The 14741-nt window shown below is 37.9% G+C and overlaps 1 pseudogene; it reads left to right on the top strand.

The window, feature by feature from the left end:
• The first annotated feature begins 3589 nt into the window (after nt 1-3589).
• On the top strand, nt 3590-5507 carry LOC131273512 (olfactory receptor 14L1-like; annotated as a pseudogene).
• The last annotated feature ends 9234 nt before the right edge of the window (nt 5508-14741 follow it).

The following is a 14741-nucleotide window of genomic DNA, read 5'->3' as shown; positions in this document are numbered from 1 at the left end:
GTGAATACAACTGAAAATGGGAGGATTGCATCCAGCATCCATGTGGAATCTGAGCCTCCTCTTGACATAGAGGTGCAATGGACACAACCAATCCAATGTCCACATAGAAGAGGTGGCATTGGATTGGGAAAAGTGGACATGGTGGACGATGGTTATGGGGAAAGGCAGGAAGAAATGAGAGGTGGAGGAATCTTTGGGACATGGAGCTGCCCTGGATGGTGCCTCAGAGGTAATCACCGGACATTGTAAATCCTCACAGGGCCCACTGGATGGAATGGAGTAGAGTATGGGCCAAGATGTGGACCATTGTCTATGAGGTGCAGAGGTGCCCAAAGATGTACTTACCAAATCCAATGGATGTGTCATGATGATGGGAACGAGTGTTGTTGGGGGGGGGAGGGGGAGGTGGGGTTGAATGGGACCTCACATATATATTTTTTTAATGTAATATTATTACAAAGTCAATAAAAAAAAAAAAAGTAAAAAAAAAAAAATCCCCCACTATGATTGTAGATGCATCTATTGTTTTACTTAGGTTTTCCAGCATTTGTCTCACGTACTTAGAGGCACCCTTGTTAGGAGCATAAATATTTATGATTGTTTGATCTTCTTGACAGATTTTCCCTTTCACTAAAATGTAGTATCCTTCTTTGTCTCTCACAATTGTTTCACATTTAAAGTCTATTTTGTACGATATTAATATAGCGACTCCTGCCTTTTTTTGGTGGTTGTTTGCTTGTATGATTGTTTTCCAGCCATTCACTTTCAATCTCCATGCATCTCTGGGTCTAAGATGTGTCTCTTGTAGACAGCCTACCGATGGGTCATATTTCCTTATCCAATGTCCCAGTCTGAATCTTTTGATAGGTGAGTTTAATCCATTGACATTCAGTGTTATTACTTTCAAGGAATTATTTGTGTTAGCCATATTTTGATTGGATTTGTGTTTGTCATATTTTGTTTGTATTTTTTCCCCATCTAGTTTGTCTTTTTTTGTTGCTCTTATATTCTCCTCCAACTCTGCCTGTCCTGTTTTTTCCTTTCTTCCTGCAGAACTCCCTTTAGAACTTCTTGAAGGGGAGGTTTCTTGTTGGTATACTCTTTCACTTTCTGTTTATCTGCAAATATTTTGAACTCTCCATCATGTTTGAATGTTAGTTTAGCTGGATATAGTATTCTTGGAAATTTTTTTCCTTTAGTACCTTGACTATATCATACCACTGCCTACTTGGCTCCATGGTTTCAGATGAGAAATCAGCACTTAATCTTATGGAGCTTCCCTTGTATGTGATGGTTTTCTTTTCTCTTGCTGCTTTTAGGATTTTCTCTTTGTGTTGAGCATTGGATAATTTGATGAGTATATGTCTTGGGGTGGGCCTGTTGGGGTTTATGACCAGTGGAATGTGCTGTGCTTCTTGGATATGTACGTCTGTCTCTTTCAGTAGATTTGGGAAGTTTTCAGCCATTATTTCCTGCAACACTCCTTCTGACCCCTTTCCCTTCTCTTCTCCTTCTGGAATACCTATAATACGTATACTTGAGCGTTTTGCATTGTCATTCAGGTCCCTAAATCCTAGCTGGATTTTTTCTATCTTTTTATCAACCAATTCTACTATCTGTTTGATTTCCAATGTACTGTCTTCTACATCACTAATTCTCTGCTCTGCCTCTTCTAGTCTGTTGATATTTGTTGCAAGTGTATTTTTGATTTCTTGAACTGTGGTATTCATTCCCATCATGTCTGTTATGTTTTTGCATATGTCTGCAATTTCCCCTCCCAGTGTTGTCTTCATGTTGTTAACCTCTTTCATTACTTCATCAAATTTGTTGGTGATAAATGTTCTGAGATCTTTCATTGCTTGTGTGAAGTTCCGCTCTCCTTCCTGATTTTTAGTTTGTTGATTGGATTCAGCCATGTTTTCCTGATTACTGATTTGGTTTGTCAATTTTTGTTGCTTTCTGGTCATCCTTTTATCTTGACAGGTTTAATCAGTTCCTTACCTTCTTTGTCTAGTCTTGGAGATTAATTAGCTGTTATTTTTGCATAAGTGTTATATCTTCTTTTTGTCACTTTGTTCTTCTTTTTCTAATTTCTTGTTGCTGGTTAAGTTCACTTTAAAGGAAAGTATTAGTGCTGGGGAAAGGCAATTGTGTAAGCAAGGAAAAAGTGTAAAGTAGTATTGGTGATATATATTAACAGAGCAAGAATATGAGATCTGGGAGGATGGAGGTTAGATTCATGTAGATTGTGTAGAGTTATTGCTGTAGGTAGAGTATCTATTATGAGGTAGATGACTGAATATGGGAGGAATATGGTATGAGCTACAAAGCTATTGTTTTCATGAGAGAGGGAAAAAGAAAAGAAAGGTAATAGTTTCAAGGGTGGATACCAGACAGAAAACAAAACAAAGGTATTTGAAATTAAGATTTAGACACTTTGTGGTTCAAAGAACCAGAGGTGGGGGGTGGAATATAGGAGAGACAGTAGATGATAGTAGATATCAAGATGCAGGGGAAGGGGGATAGTGTAGGTAGCCTAAATCAGTTCACACAGAAATGAGGTAGTGGAGGATGGGAAAACCCAGCAAATGTGAGGTGTTCCCTGTAGCACCTATTGTATACTTGAATTAAAATAAAATAAGTGGAAAATGAGGGACAAGAGGGAGAGAGAAAACCGAAAAAGAAAAACTAATACAATAAAGAAAAAAAGAAAGATGAGAAGAAAGGAAGAAAGAAAAAGAGGGTGGGCAAACGGTGGGGAACAGGTAGGGGGAAGAGAAATACAGGTATACACAAGCCACAATTGCAACACTATCTAAAACAACAATGAAAAAAAACCCTAAATAGCTGTATAAAAAAAGGACTTTGGGGGACACGCTAGGAGAAAAGACTAGGGGATAATGCAATATTAGCAATCAGGGCATCAAAAAGAGTAAAAAATAAGATAAAATGAAAATAAAAACAAAACAATATGAACCAATAAAGATAAAACGCAAATGTTAAGGTCCAGGGCACTCAAGGACCCCAGGTAGACCCCAGGGCGTGATGGATTCAGGGGTGGCAAGTCTGAGACACTGAAGACTCAAGAGGTGTGAGTCTGGGGTGTGGACCACCAGAGTCCAGGGAACCCAGACCTGGCAACCTCAAATCTGGTCAACAGGAAGCTTAGGAGCCCCGCAGTGCAACACAGCCCTCAGGGATCCCTGTAGCTGGGTGCCAGCCCCATGGGGGAAGCCAGATCCGCAAACTCTATATTTAATGTCTGAACCCTGCAATTCACCTACTCCTCAGGGTTTCAGCCTTTGGACAGCTCCCTCCCTGTGCTCCCACTCAGCGGCCACTTGAGGGTGCCTCTGCACCACAGCCAGTTCAATGACCCAGATCCCAAGCCTCGCTGGGTGGGCTGGGCTTCAGCTGGAAATGCCGAAAACAGACTCCAAGACCTGAAGTCCCAAACTTGCAAAATATTCCCCAATCGGCTTCCAGATGTGTCCCCCTCCCTCACTGGACCCTGCAACAATCTCCCAATTGTGTCCCCTTATTGCCAAAAATCCAATTCCGTTGCAGATCAGCAGCCGGACCTGTGGGGATGGGGCTCCAGGCGGAAGCACTACCACCCCTGTCCTCAACCAAAACATCCCCCGCTTCACAACAAAACACCGTCTGTCTCCCCAAATCGATCTGCAAAGGAGTCCTGTCCCATCAACCCCTCACCAGTGTGCCCAGTACCCACAAATTCCTCAGCACCGCAGAGCCTCCAAAAAAAAAAGGAAAAAAAAAACCCTGGCCGCGCGGCTCCCCAAGCTGCAGCAGCGCCCGATACTGCGGCTCCACCCACCCAAGGAGGGAACTTTCCGCGCCCAGCTGGGACCTCTGTTTATATATTATAGATGTATCCTCTCTGTTACCTTCTCACCAAATCGACGTCCAGACACCTTCCAACCAGCAAAAATCCCCGAAACAGCGCGGTCCCAAAGAGCCTTCAACGCTGCCCAGCCGCCCCCTGCAGAGACATTACCAGGCAAGCTCACTCAGCCACCATCTTGCCCCCCTGTTATAGTTCATGAGAAAACATTCTCATATTTGTACCATCAACCACAGTCCATCATCCACCACAGGGTTCACTATATTATACAGTCCCCTGCCCTGTACAATCCATCCAAAGTGTACATTCAGTGGCACTCAGTTTCATCATAGGATTGTGTTTTCATCACATCAGTCAATTTAAGAATGTTTTAATTACCCTAAAAGGAAAAATTCCATACTCCTTTATACACTTTGTTGTTGACCCTATGTATTGATATATTGTAATATTCTTGTATCCCTGGCAGAGAAGGTGATATCTTACATACATCTTTGAAGGCAGGATACATTTATTGAGATATGCCATGTATAAAACACTATAGTATGTCTTTAAGATTCAGATTTAGAAAGATAGTATACACTTATGTAAATGAGTGATTTTAACCTAATTATCACAAATTCAGTTGCTTTAGACATATATTTTGAGTAGTCACATTCACCATATTTATATCTAATCTTTTCCACTCTGCTTTCTCCATAGGAAGAAAGGGAACAACCACAAATGATCTAAACAGAATCGAAGTGACTGGATTTCTGCTTATGGGATTTTCAGACTCCTGGGAAGTTCAAGCCTTATATGCTGCTCTATTTTTGCTGGTTTATCTGGCAGCTGCCACTGGGAATCTCCTAATCATCAAGCTTACTATTCTAGATGGCCACCTTGAAACCCCAATATATTTCTTTTTGAAAAATTTATTGTTTTTAGATTTTTGCTACATACCTGTCACAGTTCCCAGATCCATTTTTAATTCCTCAACCCACAATACCTCCATTTCTTTTCTTGGGTATGCTCTCCACGTCTTCTTTTTCTTTGTGCTTGCCTGTACAGAGACAGCCATCCTAAACGTGATGTCCTATGACCACTATGTGGCCATCTGCCAACCCTGGCACTATGCAGTTATCATGAACCAAGGTACCTGTGTGAGGATGATGGCCATTTCATGGCTCAGTGGAATGACCTGTGCATTCATGCATGTGGCTGCAACATTCTCATTACCTTTTGTGGGTCCAATATAGTACACTAATATTTCTGTGATATCCCACAGCTCCTAAGCCTCTTAGATCCCAAAGTAATTATCATTGAAATTGGAGTCACAGTTTTTATCATAAGTCTTGCAATAGTCTGTTTTGTTTCAATTACTCTCTCCTATGTGTATATATTTTCTACCATTATGAGGATTCCATCCAAACAGAGTAGAGCAAAAACATTTTCTACTTGCATCCCACATCTTGTGGTTGTAACACTCTTTATGATATCTGGTATCATTGTCTATGTCAAGTCAATGTCAGGTTCTCCCTCAATGCTGGATCTTCTCCTAACTGTGCTCTACACAGTGGTGCCCCCAACCCTGAATCCTATCATCTATAGTCTAAGGAACAAGGACATGAAGGCAGCCCTGAGAAGGCAATGCGGTGTGCTTTGATAGAGAATGTGATTAGGTGCAGAACTCCTGAACCCTTTTTCTAAACGGACAACTTGTTAGAGTCATAGGTTTAGATTTTGAATTAATTGCTAAATTCTGTCTTCTTTCATGAAATGAAGCTGTTCTTTTGTTATGGTCCCCACAGATAGTTGACTATGCCCTGGGATGAACTAGAAGGTCCTTTGGAGTGTTGAAAATATTAAAACTTGTGTTTTTAATTATTTTTAAGTCTCATCATCTGAATATTTTTATACATTATATTGAGGAATTGTGGGAATATGGCTGTCAAGTTAGGCAGATAAGGCTCAGCTCTCACTAAAACAAAGGAGAAAGAGCCAGAGGCTGCTTGGGGACCTGCTTTGGGTACAGCAAACCAGGACACTGATTCACAACTCCTGGAAGAATGAGGGACAGAGAGACAAAGAAGCCAAACAACTAATTGTGGGTTATTAAACCTCTCAGTCACCAGGAAGGGCTCCCCTCTCCCATCCCCAAGATATTAAACAAGGGTAAAGCTCCTGGTGAATTGTATCTGACTGAGAGGGGAGCAGACATCTTCTTCCCTTCCAGCTCCTTTGGATATATATATAGAACAGGAGGTGCTCTGAGTCATCTGAGAGGTTCTAGACAGATAGGGAAGCCAGGGGAAAATATGGGTTACATTATATTATACCTAATATATTAATTACAGTAAAACAAGATATGTATTAAATAAACAGCCAAGTAAAAAACAAAGAAAAAGTGGCATATGCTTACTTTTCTTTTTACCAATGGGAATGTGTGGTCAAATAGTCTTGAGACCAGTGCTCTGTAGACCAGTTGTGATACAAAAAAGGGATAAACTATATGTAATGATTTTAAAAACAATAAAAATGGACTTGCATTTATGGTGCTGGACATAAGAAAATCCATAAGGAGAAAAAAAATCACTTCTTGATTTTTTAACAAATAAATCATTATATGTCTGGCTAAAATCTCCTTCATAATTCCTTCCCATTATCCCTTGCCAGATGGAAACACCATCTTAAAGTTGTTATGCATCATTCCTATGGGTGTTTTATGTATTTCTTTAGATGTATTTATCTACATAATGCATATCGCTATTTTAGGACTTAATTTAAATACTAATATAAATAGCATCATATAATATTTATAACTTTAAAACTTTTAAATTCAATATTGTCTTAGATTTAACAAAGCCAGTATATGGAGGGATAACTAAGTAACTTATATTACTTTATAGTTTTTGATTCTATGATTAAACTGCAATTTAATTTCCTTTCTGATGTCAGGTTTATTGTTTCTATGTTTTGGTATTTCAGACACTGTGGCCATTAATTTCTTTGAATATGTCACCTTTTAGACAAGTGGAGATATTCTCTAGAGTAGACAGATAACTGGAAGGACTTAGAGAACTTCCATGGCTTTTCAAATGAGTGGGATCCTTAAGCTAAACACCATAAATGTGTAGAATTACCCCTTACTTATTATTTGTCAACACTTATATTTATCAGCTTTCCTAAATATTTTAAATAAGTTGGGTGTGGAAGGCTATCAGATTATTTTATTGTCATATTGTAATTACTGACAAGAGGGAAAAACATTTCAATTCCAGAAATGACACTGATATTTAACTTTTGTACAAAATTGGGCATGTTCCAGACTCAGAGGCACACCTTAATGATCTGTCAAATGAAGTGTATAATATCAAGTTTGTTTGAAAAGTAATTCCTATTAAACATTTAGAATTACTAGTAGGTTGAATAGCAGTCAATAAATAGTTACTGTGGAGAAATCTCTTAAAAGTTTTAAACCTTGAGATCTTATATTAATCAAATTAAAAGAGTTGAACAATTCTCATTAATTTTCTTTCCAATTGTAAATTATTATGATTTACAAAATGAAGAAAATTATCAGGAGCATTAAATCCTGGTACATCTCATCTGTCTTCATTTCCCTTCTGCAGAAATTTAACTATTGGCTACACACAGTGACATTCGTGGGCATTCAGATTACATGATGTCTGAGGAAAAAGCAGTCTTTGTTAGTCAGGCCTTCTAGGTGCATGTCTCAGCTGGAAATGATTGTGGTTGGAACTGGTGCTGACAGCTTTTAATTCATATGTATGTAACAGAATGGATATGGATTTAATCCTTTTGCCCTGAGTTCAAGGGCAAATGATTCTCCATCATTTCCATACCTCATTTATTAATTACTTTGCTTCTGCTGAAAACATCCTTCTTCAATGGCTAATTCTTAGAGAGGTCAAGCTAAAGGGCAAATATAAAAAATCTGCAAGACAAATGCAAGGTAGTATATTTGTGTTTGGGTGTACATGAGTTTAATGGCAAGAAAATCATTAGCTTTGAAATTTGAGTTCACTCACCTTTCTTCATATGTTTATAGAGAATAAAAATTATTTTGTTCAAGCCCTTAGCTTCATGTCCACAATTTTTGGTCATACAACCAAGGAATCTGAAATGTTTAGCCTCCTTATTACCATCTCATTCTCATCACTTCTCAGACCAAGAAACTCTTTTTTCTGCCCCAATATTGGAATATTATATTTCAAATTTTTCTTTACATTTTCCTCATAAAATTAATTAGGGATTTATAACTGCTTATTTAAACCTAGGAGCAACCCAAATTATAAAACCAATGAATAAAATATTTCATTGGTACATTCATACATTGGAATTCTATGCAGCAAGGAAAAGGAATGAGCTATTGAAACAAAAGGACATGGGCTGGGAAGCGGACTTGGCCCAGTGGTTAGGGCATCCATCTACCACATGGGAAGACCCCCGTTCAAACCCTGGGCCTTCTTGACCCATGTGGAGCTGGCCCACACGCAGTGCTGATGCACGCAAGGAGTGCCATGTCATGCAGGGGTGTCCCCGCATAGGGGAGCCCCATGCGCAAGGAGTGCGCCTCATAAGGACAGCCACCTAGCACAAAAGAAAGTTCAACCTGCCCAGAAATGGTGCTGCACACATGGAGAGCTGACACAATAAGATGACACAACAAAAAGAAAACACAGATTCCCGTGCCGCTGACAACAACAGAAGTGGACAAAGAAGAACATGCAGCAAATAGATACAGAGGACAGACAACTGGGGTTGGGGGGAGGGGAGAGAAATTAAATAAATAAATAAATCTTTAAAAAAAAGAAAAAAAGAACATGGGCTAATCTCAAAATAATTATCGAGTGAAAGATAATTAAATAGTTTATACCACATAATTTCACATATAAAACTCTAGAAAATAAGAACTAGTTTATAGTGGCAGAAGTAAGTTCAGTGCATGCCTTACAGGGAGTGGGAAGGGGATGAAGGGAAAACAACCAAAATTGTGTGAATAAAATTATCAGGTGATGGCTATGTTCAGTATCTTGATTTTTCGATGGTTTCATGGGTGTATATGCAAATTAACACCCATGCATTTGTGCATTTTATATATATGCAGTTTAAAGTATGCCAATTCTATTTCAATAAAGCCATAAAAATGAAAAACAATTTAGCAAATTTTTACTTTTTTATTCCTAGGAAGAATTTTTGTTAAGATTTTAATTACTACATTCTTTACTGGTTTGTAGCACATTCCTCTAAAGGTCATGATTTTATCTGTAAAAATATTATTCAGGATATTGATTATTAAATGATTTTCAGGTTCTCTATTTATACTTCTGTATTGGAGGTGAAATAAAATAAATATATAGAAAAGAGCATAAAATACAAATAAATGTACAGTACAAAAATTTTTTCTAAAATTAATCCTATATGTAAGTGCAACCTAGGTTAAAAAAAAATAGAAAATAATTACCATTCAGGAAACCATTGCATCCACTTCACAATCACATCTTTTTTTTTTAAAGATTTATTTATTTTATTTTTTTCTCTCCCCTTCCCCCGACCCACCTCAGTTGTCTGTTCTCTGTGTCTATTTGCTACGTGTTCTCTGTCCGCTTCCATTGTTGTCAGTGGCACAGGAATCTGTGTTTCTTTTTGTTGTGTCATCTTGTTGTATCAACTCTCTCTGTGTGTGGCACCATTCCTGGGCAGGCTGCACTTTCTTTCATGCTAGGTGGCTCTCCTTACGGGGCTCACTCCTTGCATGTGGGGCTCCCCTGTGCGGGGACACCCCTGCATGGCACAGCACTCCTTGCACGCATCAGCACTGTGCATGGGCCAGCTCCACACGGGTTAAGGAGGCCCAGGGTTAGAACTGTGGACCTCCCATGTGGTAGACAGATGCCCTAACCACTGGGCCAAGTCCGCTTCCCCACAATCACATCTTATATCCTGCGTGAGGGTGACAGTCATTATCCAAATATTATTATCATAATGAAATATCCTGCTTCTCATTAAAGTTTTTAAAATATAATAAGCTTTATTTTAAGCAGGTTTTAGATTACAGAAAAGTTACATAAAAAATACAAGGGGTTCCCATGAATCTTCCCTTCTTCCCTTTACACATCTTCCCCGATTAATAACATCTTATAATAATGTGGTAGATTTCTTACAATTAATGAGTATATATTGAAGCATTGCTGCTAAGCAAGATTTATAGTTTACACTATGGTTTACACTGAATTCTAAAGCCCAATGATTTGAGTGAAAAATATAGATATTTATATTATTCCCTCCCCTACCCTTAGAACTTCTGGTAACCACTGTCTTTATTTCAATGTTACATGTTCTTCCATTACTATGATATTTATAACTTTACTTTGTCCATGGTTACATTGCCCTCTTATGACTTTTCATTCCACAAACTTGGAGATTTGGGGATTGTGCTGCCCTTTCTGCCTCAGATTTAAACAGGGATTAGATATTACAGAACAGATAGAAAGAACTGTATTGCTTGTTTTGGGGGATGGTAATTGTGCCACATAATTTTGGTAGTTGTCCTGGGTGAGTCCAACAAATTGGAGAGTAAGTGTTGGCTGCAACTCTTCTGAGATGCAGGGCTCAACTGGCATATGAGTACACCAGATATTTAATTCTCTGAAACATATTTAACAGATATACTGATAGTTATAAGCTCAAATAAAAGGAGTAGAAGAATCAAGCATAGGGAAATTATAAATGAGTTTAACTCTGTTACATTGCGGAAATAGGTTTTCATATATTCCAAAGTAATGCCCACCGACAGGGTGCTGATTTCAAGGACTTGTGTGGCTTGCCTATAGTGTTCAAATGGTTCTAGAGCCCTTAGAAGCACATTTATTTGAGCCTTTTTTCACAGTAGCAGCTTAGTGAGATCTCCTGAGACTTGCATAATTGATAACCCTTTGAATGAACTCCAACTCACTTTGAAATCTCTTAGCCTTAAAAACTCTTTGTATTTGATGTTTCCCCCTTTTGATTAAGGTCTTTTTAAAAATGCATTACAGGTTGGTGCTTGGTATTAATCCCATGGTGCCAGGGAGGCTCATCCTTGGGAGTCATGTCCTAAACTGTGGGAAAGTTATTGCATTTATATGCTGAGTTTGGCTTAGAGAGAGACCACAGTTGAGTAGCAAGGATGTTTCCAGGAGGTAACACCTAGGCAACTGTAATTATTAGGCTAAGTTTCAATATTACAAGAATAAGGTTCATAGTCACATGCATTAATATTGAGGTCTTGGCATATTCTTCTGTTTCCTTTTATAGGCACTGCCAATGTACTCCAGAGATTCTTGCCTATTTGAGGACATTTCTGGCCCCTCCAGGTTGGGAGTTTATTATTATGTTATTTATTGTGTGGATCTCCATCCACTGAGATAACACACTATGACAAGATGGATACATTCATATTCCTTAGAAGCATGCCCCAGGTGCACCCTTTCCCACATATACCCCCACTACTGACACCCTGCACCAGTGGATCTCCCTTTCATATTTGCCAAAAGAATATTCTCATAACTGAATTTTAAACCATACCTGCAAATCCCCAGAATTCACCTGATCATTCCTCTAGCACTTGCCCCTTTCAATGGAGAGCCCAAACCACCAGCCCAACCCTGGTCACACTCACACTCCAGCACCATCAACCCTACTCACATCCCTGCACCAAAATCACCTCCATCCACTGACAAACCTTACTCTTCCACCTTATCATAGGTTCTGCCCAGACTGAGCATCAGCTTACTATTATCAACTCTCTGTCTCCTGGTACTCTGTCTTCTAGACTATATCTGTGAGTCTGCTCAGTATGCTTAGGTCATATCACTGACATCATGCAATATTTGTCATTTAGTGACTGGCTTACTTCACTCAACATAAGGTCCTTGTGATTATCCATATTATCACATATGTCAATATATTCCATTGTATGTATATTCCACATTTTGCTTATCCATCTCTGTTGATAGACATTGGGTTCCTTCTAGTCTTTGGCAATAGTGAATAATGCCACTAGGAACATTGGTGTGACTATATCTAGCTGTGTCTCTGCTTTCAGTTCTTCTGGGTATAAGCCTAGTAGTGGGATTGCCAGATCAAAAAACAATTCTATATTTAGCTTTCTGAGGAGCCACTAAAATGTCCTTCAAAATTGCTGCACCATTCTACATTCCCAGCTGGATAAATGTAATCCCTCAGTGCCAGGGAGGTTCATCCCTGGGAGTCATGTTCCACACTGGAGGGAAGGAAATGCATTTATATGCTGAGTTTGGCTTAGAGAGAGGCCACATTTGAGCAACATGGAGGCTCTCAGGAGGTAACTCTTAGCATCCTACAGCACTAGGCTAAGTTGCAATTCCAAGAGCAAAGGCTTGTAAGCATAATTATCAATATCAAGGGCCCACCAAAGGACTGGCCTTCTTCAATACTCTCTGCCCTGGACTTGGGGCATTGTTGCTTTTCCACTAGAGAATGTTGTAGAGTTGCCCAGGATGAGAATTCAATATTCTTTCAGTTATTGTGTGAATCTCCACTCACTGGGATGATGCCCTATGAACATTTGAACACACTTATATACCTTATATAATTCATTGTATTTTGATTTGCAGTTCCCTAATAGCTAGTGATGTTGAGAATCATTTCATGCTCTTTTTAGACATTTGTATTTCATCTTTGGAAGAGCATGTATTCAAGTCTCTTGCCCATTTTTAAAATGGGTTATTTGTCTGTTTGTTTTGGAGATGTAGAGTTTCTTTATATATGCTGGTTATTAGTCCCTTATTGAATAAGGCACTCTCAAATATTTTTTCCCATTGTGAAAGTTTTTTTTGACAAACTTCTTTTAAGCACAAACATTTTAAATTTTGAGAATGTTCCATTTATCTATTTTTTCTTTCATTGCTTGCACTTCATGTGTAAAGTTTATGAAACCACTTCTTAATACCAGTTCTCATAAGTACTTCCCTACACCATCTTCTGGGAGCTTTATGGTCTGGGCTCTTACATTTAGGTCTTTGATTCATCTTGAGTTAATTTTTGTATAGGGCATGAGATGATGATCCTTTCTAATTCTTTTGGCTATGGCTATCCAGTTCTCTCAGCAAAATTTGCTGAAAAGGCTGTTCTGTTCCAGGTGTGGCCCTGTTGAATATCAGTTGGCCATATATTTGCAGGTCTGTATCACTACTCTCAATTTGGTTCCATTAGTCAGTATGTCTACCTTGTGTCAATATCATGAAATTTTGACCACTTTAAAGTAAGTATGCTTTAAAGTGAGGAAGCATGATTGTTCCCCCAATGTTTTTGGCCATTCTGGGCCACTTGCCTTTCCAAATAAATTTCATAATTGGCTTTTCCAGTTCAGTAAATTAAGCTGCTTGGTTTTTAAAATTGGTTTTGTGCTAAATTTGTAAATAAATTTGCCTAGGATAGACATCTACTGATATTTAGTCTTCCAGTTCATGAACATGGAATATTCTTCCACTTATTTAGGCCTTCTTTGAATTCTTTTAACAATGTTGTGTAGTTCTCTGTGTACAAGACTTTTATATCCTTAGTTAAGTTCATGCCTAGATATTTGATTCCTTTAGTTGCTATTGCAAATGGAATTTTTGTCTTGATTTCCTCCTCAGATGATTAGTGTACATAAATGCAGTTGATTTTTGCATATTGATCTTATATCCTGCCTGCCACATTACTGAACTTGATTATCAGCTCTAGAAACTTTGTTATATATATTTTTAAGGTCTTTCCACATATATGATCATGTTATCTGCAAATAGTGAAAGTTTTACTTTTTCCTTTCCAATCTGAACTCCTTTTATTTCTTTTTTTTTTTTTATCTAAGTGCTTGAACAAGTTCATATAATAAAATACTAATTTGGAGATAGTGAGCATCCTTGTCTTGTTCCAGGTAGTATAGGGAAAGCCTTTAGCATTTCACCATTGAGTACAATGTTAGCTATGGGTTATTCATATATACCCTTTATCATGTTGAGAAAGTTTCCTTTTTTTCCTATCTCTTCAAATGTTCTTATCAAAAGAGGATGCTCCATCTTTTCTAATTCTTTTTCTGCATCAAGAGATGATCACGTGATTTTTAAAATCTGTTAAATATAGTGTATAACATTGATTTTCTTATGTTGAACTATCCTTGCATACTTGAGATTAAAACCCCCTTGATCATGGTGTATAATTTACTTGATTTCTTGTTGAATATGATTAGCAAATATTTGTTGAGGATTTTAGCATCTAAGTTCAATAGAGAGATTGGTCTCTAGATTTATTTCTTTGCACAGCATCTTTATGTGGCTTTGATATAACATGATGTTGACATGATAGAATGAGTTAAGTAATATTCCCTCCAATTTCCTTTTTTTGGAAGGATTTAAGAAATATTAGTTCTTTCCAGAATGATTGGTAGAATTCCCCCACAAAGCCATCTGGTCCTGAACTTTTCTTAGATGGAGGGTTTTTGATGACTAATTCAATCTTACTACTTGAGATTGGTCTGCTGAGGTCTTATAATTCTTCTTTCTTCAATGTAGTTTCTTGTTTTTAGAAATTTATTCACTTTATGTAAGTAATCCATTTGTTGATATCCATTTTTTTCTAAGTATCCTTTTATGATACTCTTTATTTCTGTGTGATCTGTGGTAATATCCCCTCTCATTTTTTATTTTATTTATCTTCATTTTCTGTCCTTTTTCTTTGTTAGTCCAGCTAAGAGTTTGTCAATGTTATTTTTTCAAAGAACCAGCTTTTGGTTTTGTTAATTTTTCTAGGTTTTTTTTTTGTTGTTGTTCTCAATTTCATTTAATTCTGCTCTAATCTTTATTTCCTTCCTTCT

The sequence above is a fragment of the Dasypus novemcinctus genome, chromosome 15 (genome assembly GCF_030445035.2).
Source record: "Dasypus novemcinctus isolate mDasNov1 chromosome 15, mDasNov1.1.hap2, whole genome shotgun sequence".
Classification (NCBI taxonomy): domain Eukaryota; kingdom Metazoa; phylum Chordata; class Mammalia; order Cingulata; family Dasypodidae; genus Dasypus; species Dasypus novemcinctus.
This window is presented reverse-complemented; position numbering and strand designations above follow the sequence as displayed.